We start from the raw sequence: 10,374 nt of genomic DNA, 5'->3' as shown, positions 1-10,374 counted from the left end.
AAAAAAAAAATAGCCTATTGAATATTACTGAGTATTTATTGTGTCATTAAGAGTTTTGAATTAATGAGAAATGGTTTATGTTTGTGGCCGTGGCCAGGGGGTGGGGGTTGACATATTACAGCAATACATTTGAATTTGAATTATAAAGCACTTGGGACCAACTCTACATTGTGTTTAAGTGCTATATAAATAAAGCTAAGATTAAATTAAATGAAATGAAAGTAATGAAAAGTGCCATTCTTTCATCCCTAAATTTGTCGACTTTTTCTAAAGTGACCCAAAATACACAAAACTGAAATTATTGCTATATTCTGTACTTTGTTAGATTTTAAATTCTTTGTACACTGAGGCTGTTTTGGGTCTAATGTACTGGGATGGATTTTAGATCTATCTAAGTGTGATTATCCAAGTGTGGATAATTTTTTTTTGGTGATCAAATTTTTTATTAGGATATGAAGGACACCTTCATACATTCAACAGCTCAACACAATAATAATAATAATAATAATAATAATAACAATAATAATATAAAAATTAATAAATAAATTAATAAAAAAATAATAAAAATACAAGTAATAAGTAAATAAATAAGATAAAATGTTACAAAAGCAAATAGATAAAGTGCTACTGATGTTGAAAGGCATACTACCTATCTAATTTTACCAAACTGTTAGATGCCATTAATAATTTGTAAAGGACATAATACAAAACCCAAACAGGGTGGGAGTCATATCAAATGGCCTTTGAGATCCTCCACTGTTTGAGCCCAGCACATTATCACTTCCTCCTTTGCCCCATGGACATGCGTTGTAAAGTGTGGGTCAAATGAAGGAAAATTGTGATTTTAGAGAGTCTTGAAACTGTGAGACAGCCATGTTTGTGTGTATCTTTTACAACAGTGTTGACAGAGTTGAAGGGGGACCTCGACTCTGTCACAAGAGCTGTCTGTTTTCAAACCAAGTTTAACCAGGTTCTTTCAGATACAAATTTATCTTTGAAGGGGCTTGGGGGGATCTTGAACAGTGCAGAAATCATGGTAAACAAAGGGGACAGAAGTTATTCAGAGGTCAGAAGGTGCCTTGACACAACAGACTGTATCTGTACCTGCAAGCACAAGCACAAGCACAAGCAACAATTAAATACAGTGAACTACAAAGTAAAAAATCTGAATCAAATCAGGAGGGTGGTGGTGGATGTTCATAACATTTTCCTCATGGGGGCCTACCACACTGAGAGTTGTTCCTGGTCTACCAACGGGGGTAGCTAGTGTGTGTGGGTGTGAGCTTTTGTGTGTGTGTGTGTGTGTGTTGTGTATAATTATGTTTGTGGGGTTGGAGGCTTGGGTTTTCTCTTTTCTTTTGGGGTTCTTTGTTGTTTTTAATCTCTTTGAGGCACTTTGTGTTACTGTTGTATGAAAAGTGCCAAAAATAAATAAAGTTGTTTTGATTTGAACATTTTAATGGTAGCCAAGCTGGCATAGTTGGAGCAAGCCAAGACTGAGTGTGAAAAAGGCCCTTGATCTGATCTCCCAAGATGAGGAGATTGATAGTGCCTTGGAGGAGGATGTGTCAGAGCAAGAAGACAACATGAAAGAAAACTGTGAGCAAGACCATAGCCACATTTTAATGTACTCCTTGTACATTGAGAAATGTACAAGGAGTACATTAAAATGTGACAGTTCAGAGGGCTTTTATTCTGAAATGCTACATCAGATTGACTTGATATTTTCTGGGTGACACCCTGAGGTCGTGTACTATCAGTCTGAAGTGGAACGGTTGAGTAATAACGGGTAGTTGTTTTTTTTTAAATATTATTCTCAATGTACAAGGAGTACAGTAAAATATGACAGTTCAGAGGGCTTTTATTCTGAAATGCTATATCAGATTGACCTGATATTTTCTGGGTGACACCCTGAGGTCGAGTACTATCAGTCTGAAGTGGAACAGTTGAGTAATAACGGGTAGTTTCTTAAAAATATTATTCTCAATGTACAAGGAGTACAGTAAAATGTGACAGTTCAGAGGGCTTTTATTCTGAAATGCTCCATCAGATTGACCTGATATTTTCTGGGTGACACCCTGAGGTCGTGTACTATCAGTCTGAAGTGGAACGGTTGAGTAATAACAGGTAGTTTTTTTTAAAATATTAATCTCAATGTACAAGGAGTACAGTAAAATATGACAGTTCAGAGGGCTTTTATTCTGAAATGCTGCATCAGATTGACCTGATATTTTCTGGGTGACACCCTGAGGTCGAGTACTGTCAGTCTGAAGTGGAACGGTTGAGTAATAACAGGTAGTTTTTTAAAAATATTATTCTCAATGTACAAGGAGTACAGTAAAATATGACAGTTCAGAGGGCTTTTATTCTGAAATGCTACATCAGATTGACCTGATATTTTCTGGGTGACACCCTGAGGTCGTGTACTATCAGTCTGAAGTGGAACGGTTGAGTAATAACGGGTAGTTTTTTAAAAATATTATTCTCAATGTACAAGGAGTACAGTACAATATGAAAGTTCACCGGGCTTTTATTCTGAAATGCTACATCAGATTGCCCTGATATTTTCTGGGTGACACCCTGAGGTCGTGTACTATCAGTCTGAAGTGGAACGGTTGAGTAATAACGGGTAGTTGTTTTTTTTAAAATATTATTCTCAATGTACAAGGAGTACAGTAAAATATGACAGTTCAGAGGGCTTTTATTCTGAAATGCTATATCAGATTGACCTGATATTTTCTGGGTGACACCCTGAGGTCGAGTACTATCAGTCTGAAGTGGAACAGTTGAGTAATAACGGGTAGTTTCTTAAAAATATTATTCTCAATGTACAAGGAGTACAGTAAAATGTGACAGTTCAGAGGGCTTTTATTCTGAAATGCTACATCAGATTGACCTGATATTTTCTGGGTGACACCCTGAGGTCGTGTACTATCAGTCTGAAGTGGAACGGTTGAGTAATAACAGGTAGTTTTTTTTTAAATATTAATCTCAATGTACAAGGAGTACAGTAAAATATGACAGTTCAGAGGGTTTTTATTCTGAAATGCTGCATCAGATTGACCTGATATTTTCTGGGTGACACCCTGAGGTCGAGTACTGTCAGTCTGAAGTGGAACGGTTGAGTAATAACAGGTAGTTTTTTAAAAATATTATTCTCAATGTACAAGGAGTACAGTAAAATATGACAGTTCACCGGGCTTTTATTCTGAAATGCTACATCAGATTGACCTGATATTTTCTGGGTGACACCCTGAGGTCGTGTACTATCAGTCTGAAGTGGAACGGTTGAATAATAACAGGTAGTTTTTTTTTAAAGTATTATTCTCTATGTACAAGGAGTACATTAAAATATGACAGTTCACCGGGCTTTTATTCTGAAATGCTACATCAGATTGACCTGATATTTTCTGGGTGACACCCTGAGGTCGTGTACTATCAGTCTGAAATGGAACGGTTGAATAATAACAGGTAGTTTTTTTTTAAGTATTATTCTCTATGTACAAGGAGTACATTAAAATATGACAGTTCACCGGGCTTTTATTCTGAAATGCTACTTCAGATTGACCTGATATTTTCTGGGTGACACCCTGAGGTCAAGTACTGTCAGTCTGAAGTGGAACGGTTGAGTAATAACGGGTAGTTTTTTAAAAATATTATTCTCAATGTACAAGGAGTACAGTACAATATGAAAGTTCACCGGGCTTTTATTCTGAAATGCTACATCAGATTGACCTGATATTTTCTGGGTGACACCCTGAGGTCGTGTACTATCAGTCTGAAGTGGAACGGTTGAGTAATAACGGGTAGTTGTTTTTTTTTAAATATTATTCTCAATGTACAAGGAGTACAGTAAAATATGACAGTTCAGAGGGCTTTTATTCTGAAATGCTATATCAGATTGACCTGATATTTTCTGGGTGACACCCTGAGGTCGAGTACTATCAGTCTGAAGTGGAACAGTTGAGTAATAACGGGTAGTTTCTTAAAAATATTATTCTCAATGTACAAGGAGTACAGTAAAATGTGACAGTTCAGAGGGCTTTTATTCTGAAATGCTCCATCAGATTGACCTGATATTTTCTGGGTGACACCCTGAGGTTGTGTACTATCAGTCTGAAGTGGAACGGTTGAGTAATAACAGGTAGTTTTTTTTAAAATATTAATCTCAATGTACAAGGAGTACAGTAAAGTATGACAGTTCAGAGGGCTTTTATTCTGAAATGCTGCATCAGATTGACCTGATATTTTCTGGGTGACACCCTGAGGTCGAGTACTGTCAGTCTGAAGTGGAACGGTTGAGTAATAACAGGTAGTTTTTTAAAAATATTATTCTCAATGTACAAGGAGTACAGTAAAATATGACAGTTCACCGGGCTTTTATTCTGAAATGCTACATCAGATTGACCTGATATTTTCTGGGTGACACCCTGAGGTCATGTACTATCAGTCTGAAGTAACGGTTGAATAATAACAGGTAGTTTTTTTTTAAAGTATTATTCTCTATGTACAAGGAGTACATTAAAATATGACAGTTCACCGGGCTTTTATTCTGAAATGCTACATCAGATTGACCTGATATTTTCTGGGTGACACCCTGAGGTCGTGTACTATCAGTCTGAAGTGGAACGGTTGAATAATAACAGGTAGTTTTTTTTTAAGTATTATTCTCTATGTACAAGGAGTACATTAAAATATGACAGTTCACCGGGCTTTTATTCTGAAATGCTACATCAGATTGACCTGATATTTTCTGGGTGACACCCTGAGGTCAAGTACTGTCAGTCTGAATTGGAACGGTTGAGTAATAACGGGTAGTTTTTTAAAAATATTATTCTCAATGTACAAGGAGTACAGTAAAATATGAAAGTTCACCGGGCTTTTATTCTGAAATGCTACATCAGATTGACCTGATATTTTCTGGGTGACACCCTGAGGTCGAGTACTGTCAGTCTGAAGTGGAACGGTTGAGTAATAACAGATAGTTTTTTAAAAAATATTATTCTCAATGTACAAGGAGTACAGTAAAATATGAAAGTTCAGAGGGCTTTTATTCTGAAATGCTACATCAGATTGACCTGATATTTTCTGGGTGACACCCTGAGGTCGTGTACTATCAGTCTGAAGTGGAACGGTTGAATAATAACAGGTAGTTTTTTTAAGAATATTATTCTCAATGTACAAGGAGTACAGTAAAATATGACAGTTCAGAGGGCTTTTATTCTGAAATGCTACATCAGATTGACCTGATATTTTCTGGGTGACACCCTGAGGTCGTGTACTATCAGTCTGAAGTGGAACGGTTGAATAATAACAGGTAGTTTTTTTAAGAATATTATTCTCAATGTACAAGGAGTACAGTAAAATATGACAGTTCAGAGGGCTTTTATTCTGAAATGCTACATCAGATTGACCTGATATTTTCTGGGTGACACCCTGAGGTCAAGTACTGTCAGTCTGAATTGGAACGGTTGAGTAATAACGGGTAGTTTTTTAAAAATATTATTCTCAATGTACAAGGAGTACAGTAAAATATGAAAGTTCAGAGGGCTTTTATTCTGAAATGCTACATCAGATTGACCTGATATTTTCTGGGTGACACCCTGAGGTCGAGTACTGTCAGTCTGAAGTGGAACGGTTGAGTAATAACAGGTAGCTTTTTTAAGAATATTATTCTCAATGTACAAGGAGTACAGTAAAATATGACAGTTCACCGGGCTTTTATTCTGAAATGCTACATCAGATTGACCTGATATTTTCTGGGTGACACCCTGAGGTCGTGTACTATCAGTCTGAAGTGGAACGGTTGAATAATAACAGGTAGTTTTTTTAAGAATATTATTCTCAATGTACAAGGAGTACAGTAAAATATGACAGTTCAGAGGGCTTTTATTCTGAAATGCTACATCAGATTGACCTGATATTTTCTGGGTGACACCCTGAGGTCGAGTACTGTCAGTCTGAAGTGGAACGGTTGAGTAATAACAGGTAGTTTTTTAAAAATATTATTCTCAATGTACAAGGAGTACAGTAAAATATGACAGTTCACCGGGCTTTTATTCTGAAATGCTACATCAGATTGACCTGATATTTTCTGGGTGACACCCTGAGGTCGTGTACTATCAGTCTGAAGTGGAACGGTTGAATAATAACAGGTAGTTTTTTTTTAAAGTATTATTCTCTATGTACAAGGAGTACATTAAAATATGACAGTTCACCGGGCTTTTATTCTGAAATGCTACATCAGATTGACCTGATATTTTCTGGGTGACACCCTGAGGTCGTGTACTATCAGTCTGAAGTGGAACGGTTGAATAATAACAGGTAGTTTTTTTTTAAGTATTATTCTCTATGTACAAGGAGTACATTAAAATATGACAGTTCACCGGGCTTTTATTCTGAAATGCTACATCAGATTGACCTGATATTTTCTGGGTGACACCCTGAGGTCAAGTACTGTCAGTCTGAAGTGGAACGGTTGAGTAATAACGGGTAGTTTTTTAAAAATATTATTCTCAATGTACAAGGAGTACAGTACAATATGAAAGTTCACCGGGCTTTTATTCTGAAATGCTACATCAGATTGACCTGATATTTTCTGGGTGACACCCTGAGGTCGTGTACTATCAGTCTGAAGTGGAACGGTTGAGTAATAACGGGTAGTTGTTTTTTTTTAAATATTATTCTCAATGTACAAGGAGTACAGTAAAATATGACAGTTCAGAGGGCTTTTATTCTGAAATGCTATATCAGATTGACCTGATATTTTCTGGGTGACACCCTGAGGTCGAGTACTATCAGTCTGAAGTGGAACAGTTGAGTAATAACGGGTAGTTTCTTAAAAATATTATTCTCAATGTACAAGGAGTACAGTAAAATGTGACAGTTCAGAGGGCTTTTATTCTGAAATGCTCCATCAGATTGACCTGATATTTTCTGGGTGACACCCTGAGGTTGTGTACTATCAGTCTAAAGTGGAACGGTTGAGTAATAACAGGTAGTTTTTTTTTAAATATTAATCTCAATGTACAAGGAGTACAGTAAAGTATGACAGTTCAGAGGGCTTTTATTCTGAAATGCTGCATCAGATTGACCTGATATTTTCTGGGTGACACCCTGAGGTCGAGTACTGTCAGTCTGAAGTGGAACGGTTGAGTAATAACAGGTAGTTTTTTAAAAATATTATTCTCAATGTACAAGGAGTACAGTAAAATATGACAGTTCACCGGGCTTTTATTCTGAAATGCTACATCAGATTGACCTGATATTTTCTGGGTGACACCCTGAGGTCATGTACTATCAGTCTGAAGTAACGGTTGAATAATAACAGGTAGTTTTTTTTTAAAGTATTATTCTCTATGTACAAGGAGTACATTAAAATATGACAGTTCACCGGGCTTTTATTCTGAAATGCTACATCAGATTGACCTGATATTTTCTGGGTGACACCCTGAGGTCGTGTACTATCAGTCTGAAGTGGAACGGTTGAATAATAACAGGTAGTTTTTTTTTAAGTATTATTCTCTATGTACAAGGAGTACATTAAAATATGACAGTTCACCGGGCTTTTATTCTGAAATGCTACATCAGATTGACCTGATATTTTCTGGGTGACACCCTGAGGTCAAGTACTGTCAGTCTGAATTGGAACGGTTGAGTAATAACGGGTAGTTTTTTAAAAATATTATTCTCAATGTACAAGGAGTACAGTAAAATATGAAAGTTCACCGGGCTTTTATTCTGAAATGCTACATCAGATTGACCTGATATTTTCTGGGTGACACCCTGAGGTCGAGTACTGTCAGTCTGAAGTGGAACGGTTGAGTAATAACAGATAGTTTTTTAAAAAATATTATTCTCAATGTACAAGGAGTACAGTAAAATATGAAAGTTCAGAGGGCTTTTATTCTGAAATGCTACATCAGATTGACCTGATATTTTCTGGGTGACACCCTGAGGTCGTGTACTATCAGTCTGAAGTGGAACGGTTGAATAATAACAGGTAGTTTTTTTAAGAATATTATTCTCAATGTACAAGGAGTACAGTAAAATATGACAGTTCAGAGGGCTTTTATTCTGAAATGCTACATCAGATTGACCTGATATTTTCTGGGTGACACCCTGAGGTCGTGTACTATCAGTCTGAAGTGGAACGGTTGAATAATAACAGGTAGTTTTTTTAAGAATATTATTCTCAATGTACAAGGAGTACAGTAAAATATGACAGTTCAGAGGGCTTTTATTCTGAAATGCTACATCAGATTGACCTGATATTTTCTGGGTGACACCCTGAGGTCAAGTACTGTCAGTCTGCATTGGAACGGTTGAGTAATAACGGGTAGTTTTTTAAAAATATTATTCTCAATGTACAAGGAGTACAGTAAAATATGAAAGTTCAGAGGGCTTTTATTCTGAAATGCTACATCAGATTGACCTGATATTTTCTGGGTGACACCCTGAGGTCGAGTACTGTCAGTCTGAAGTGGAACGGTTGAGTAATAACAGGTAGCTTTTTTAAGAATATTATTCTCAATGTACAAGGAGTACAGTAAAATATGACAGTTCACCGGGCTTTTATTCTGAAATGCTACATCAGATTGACCTGATATTTTCTGGGTGACACCCTGAGGTCGTGTACTATCAGTCTGAAGTGGAACGGTTGAATAATAACAGGTAGTTTTTTTAAGAATATTATTCTCAATGTACAAGGAGTACAGTAAAATATGACAGTTCAGAGGGCTTTTATTCTGAAATGCTACATCAGATTGACCTGATATTTTCTGGGTGACACCCTGAGGTCGTGTACTATCAGTCTGAAGTGGAACGGTTGAATAATAACAGGTAGTTTTTTTAAGAATATTATTCTCAATGTACAAGGAGTACAGTAAAATATGACAGTTCAGAGGGCTTTTATTCTGAAATGCTACATCAGATTGACCTGATATTTTCTGGGTGACACCCTGAGGTCGAGTACTATCAGTCTGAAGTGGAACGGTTGAGTAATAACAGGTAGTTTTTTAAAAATATTCTTCTCAATGTACAAGGAGTACATTAAAATATGACAGTTCACCGGGCTTTTATTCTGAAATGCTACATCAGATTGACCTGATATTTTCTGGGTGACACCCTGAGGTCAAGTTCTGTCAGTCTGAATTGGAACGGTTGAGTAATAACAGGTAGTTTTTTAAAAATATTATTCTCAATGTACAAGGAGTACAGTAAAATATGAAAGTTCAGAGGGCTTTTATTCTGAAATGCTACATCAGATTGACCTGATATTTTCTGGGTGACACCCTGAGGTCGTGTACTGTCAGTCTGAAGTGGAACGGTTGAGTAATAACAGATAGTTTTTTAAAAATATTATTCTCAATGTACAAGGAGTACAGTAAAATATGAAAGTTCAGAGGGCTTTTATTCTGAAATGCTACATCAGATTGACCTGATATTTTCTGGGTGACACCCTGAGGTCAAGTACTGTCAGTCTGAATTGGAACAGTTGAGTAATAACGGGTAGTTTTTTAAAAATATTATTCTCAATGTACAAGGAGTACAGTAAAATATGAAAGTTCAGAGGGCTTTTATTCTGAAATGCTACATCAGATTGACCTGATATTTTCTGGGTGACACCCTGAGGTCGAGTACTGTCAGTCTGAAGTGGAACGGTTGAGTAATAACAGGTAGCTTTTTTAAGAATATTATTCTCAATGTACAAGGAGTACAGTAAAATATGACAGTTCACCGGGCTTTTATTCTGAAATGCTACATCAGATTGACCTGATATTTTCTGGGTGACACCCTGAGGTCGTGTACTATCAGTCTGAAGTGGAACGGTTGAATAATAACAGGTAGTTTTTTTAAGAATATTATTCTCAATGTACAAGGAGTACAGTAAAATATGACAGTTCAGAGGGCTTTTATTCTGAAATGCTACATCAGATTGACCTGATATTTTCTGGGTGACACCCTGAGGTCGAGTACTATCAGTCTGAAGTGGAACGGTTGAGTAATAACAGGTAGTTTTTTAAAAATATTCTTCTCAATGTACAAGGAGTACATTAAAATATGACAGTTCACCGGGCTTTTATTCTGAAATGCTACATCAGATTGACCTGATATTTTCTGGGTGACACCCTGAGGTCAAGTACTGTCAGTCTGAATTGGAACGGTTGAGTAATAACAGGTAGTTTTTTAAAAATATTATTCTCAATGTACAAGGAGTACAGTAAAATATGAAAGTTCAGAGGGCTTTTATTCTGAAATGCTACATCAGATTGACCTGATATTTTCTGGGTGACACCCTGAGGTCGTGTACTGTCAGTCTGAAGTGGAACGGTTGAGTAATAACAGATAGTTTTTTAAAAATATTATTCTCAA

The sequence above is a fragment of the Epinephelus lanceolatus genome, chromosome 17 (genome assembly GCF_041903045.1).
Source record: "Epinephelus lanceolatus isolate andai-2023 chromosome 17, ASM4190304v1, whole genome shotgun sequence".
Classification (NCBI taxonomy): domain Eukaryota; kingdom Metazoa; phylum Chordata; class Actinopteri; order Perciformes; family Serranidae; genus Epinephelus; species Epinephelus lanceolatus.
Note: the sequence above shows the minus strand (reverse complement) of the source record.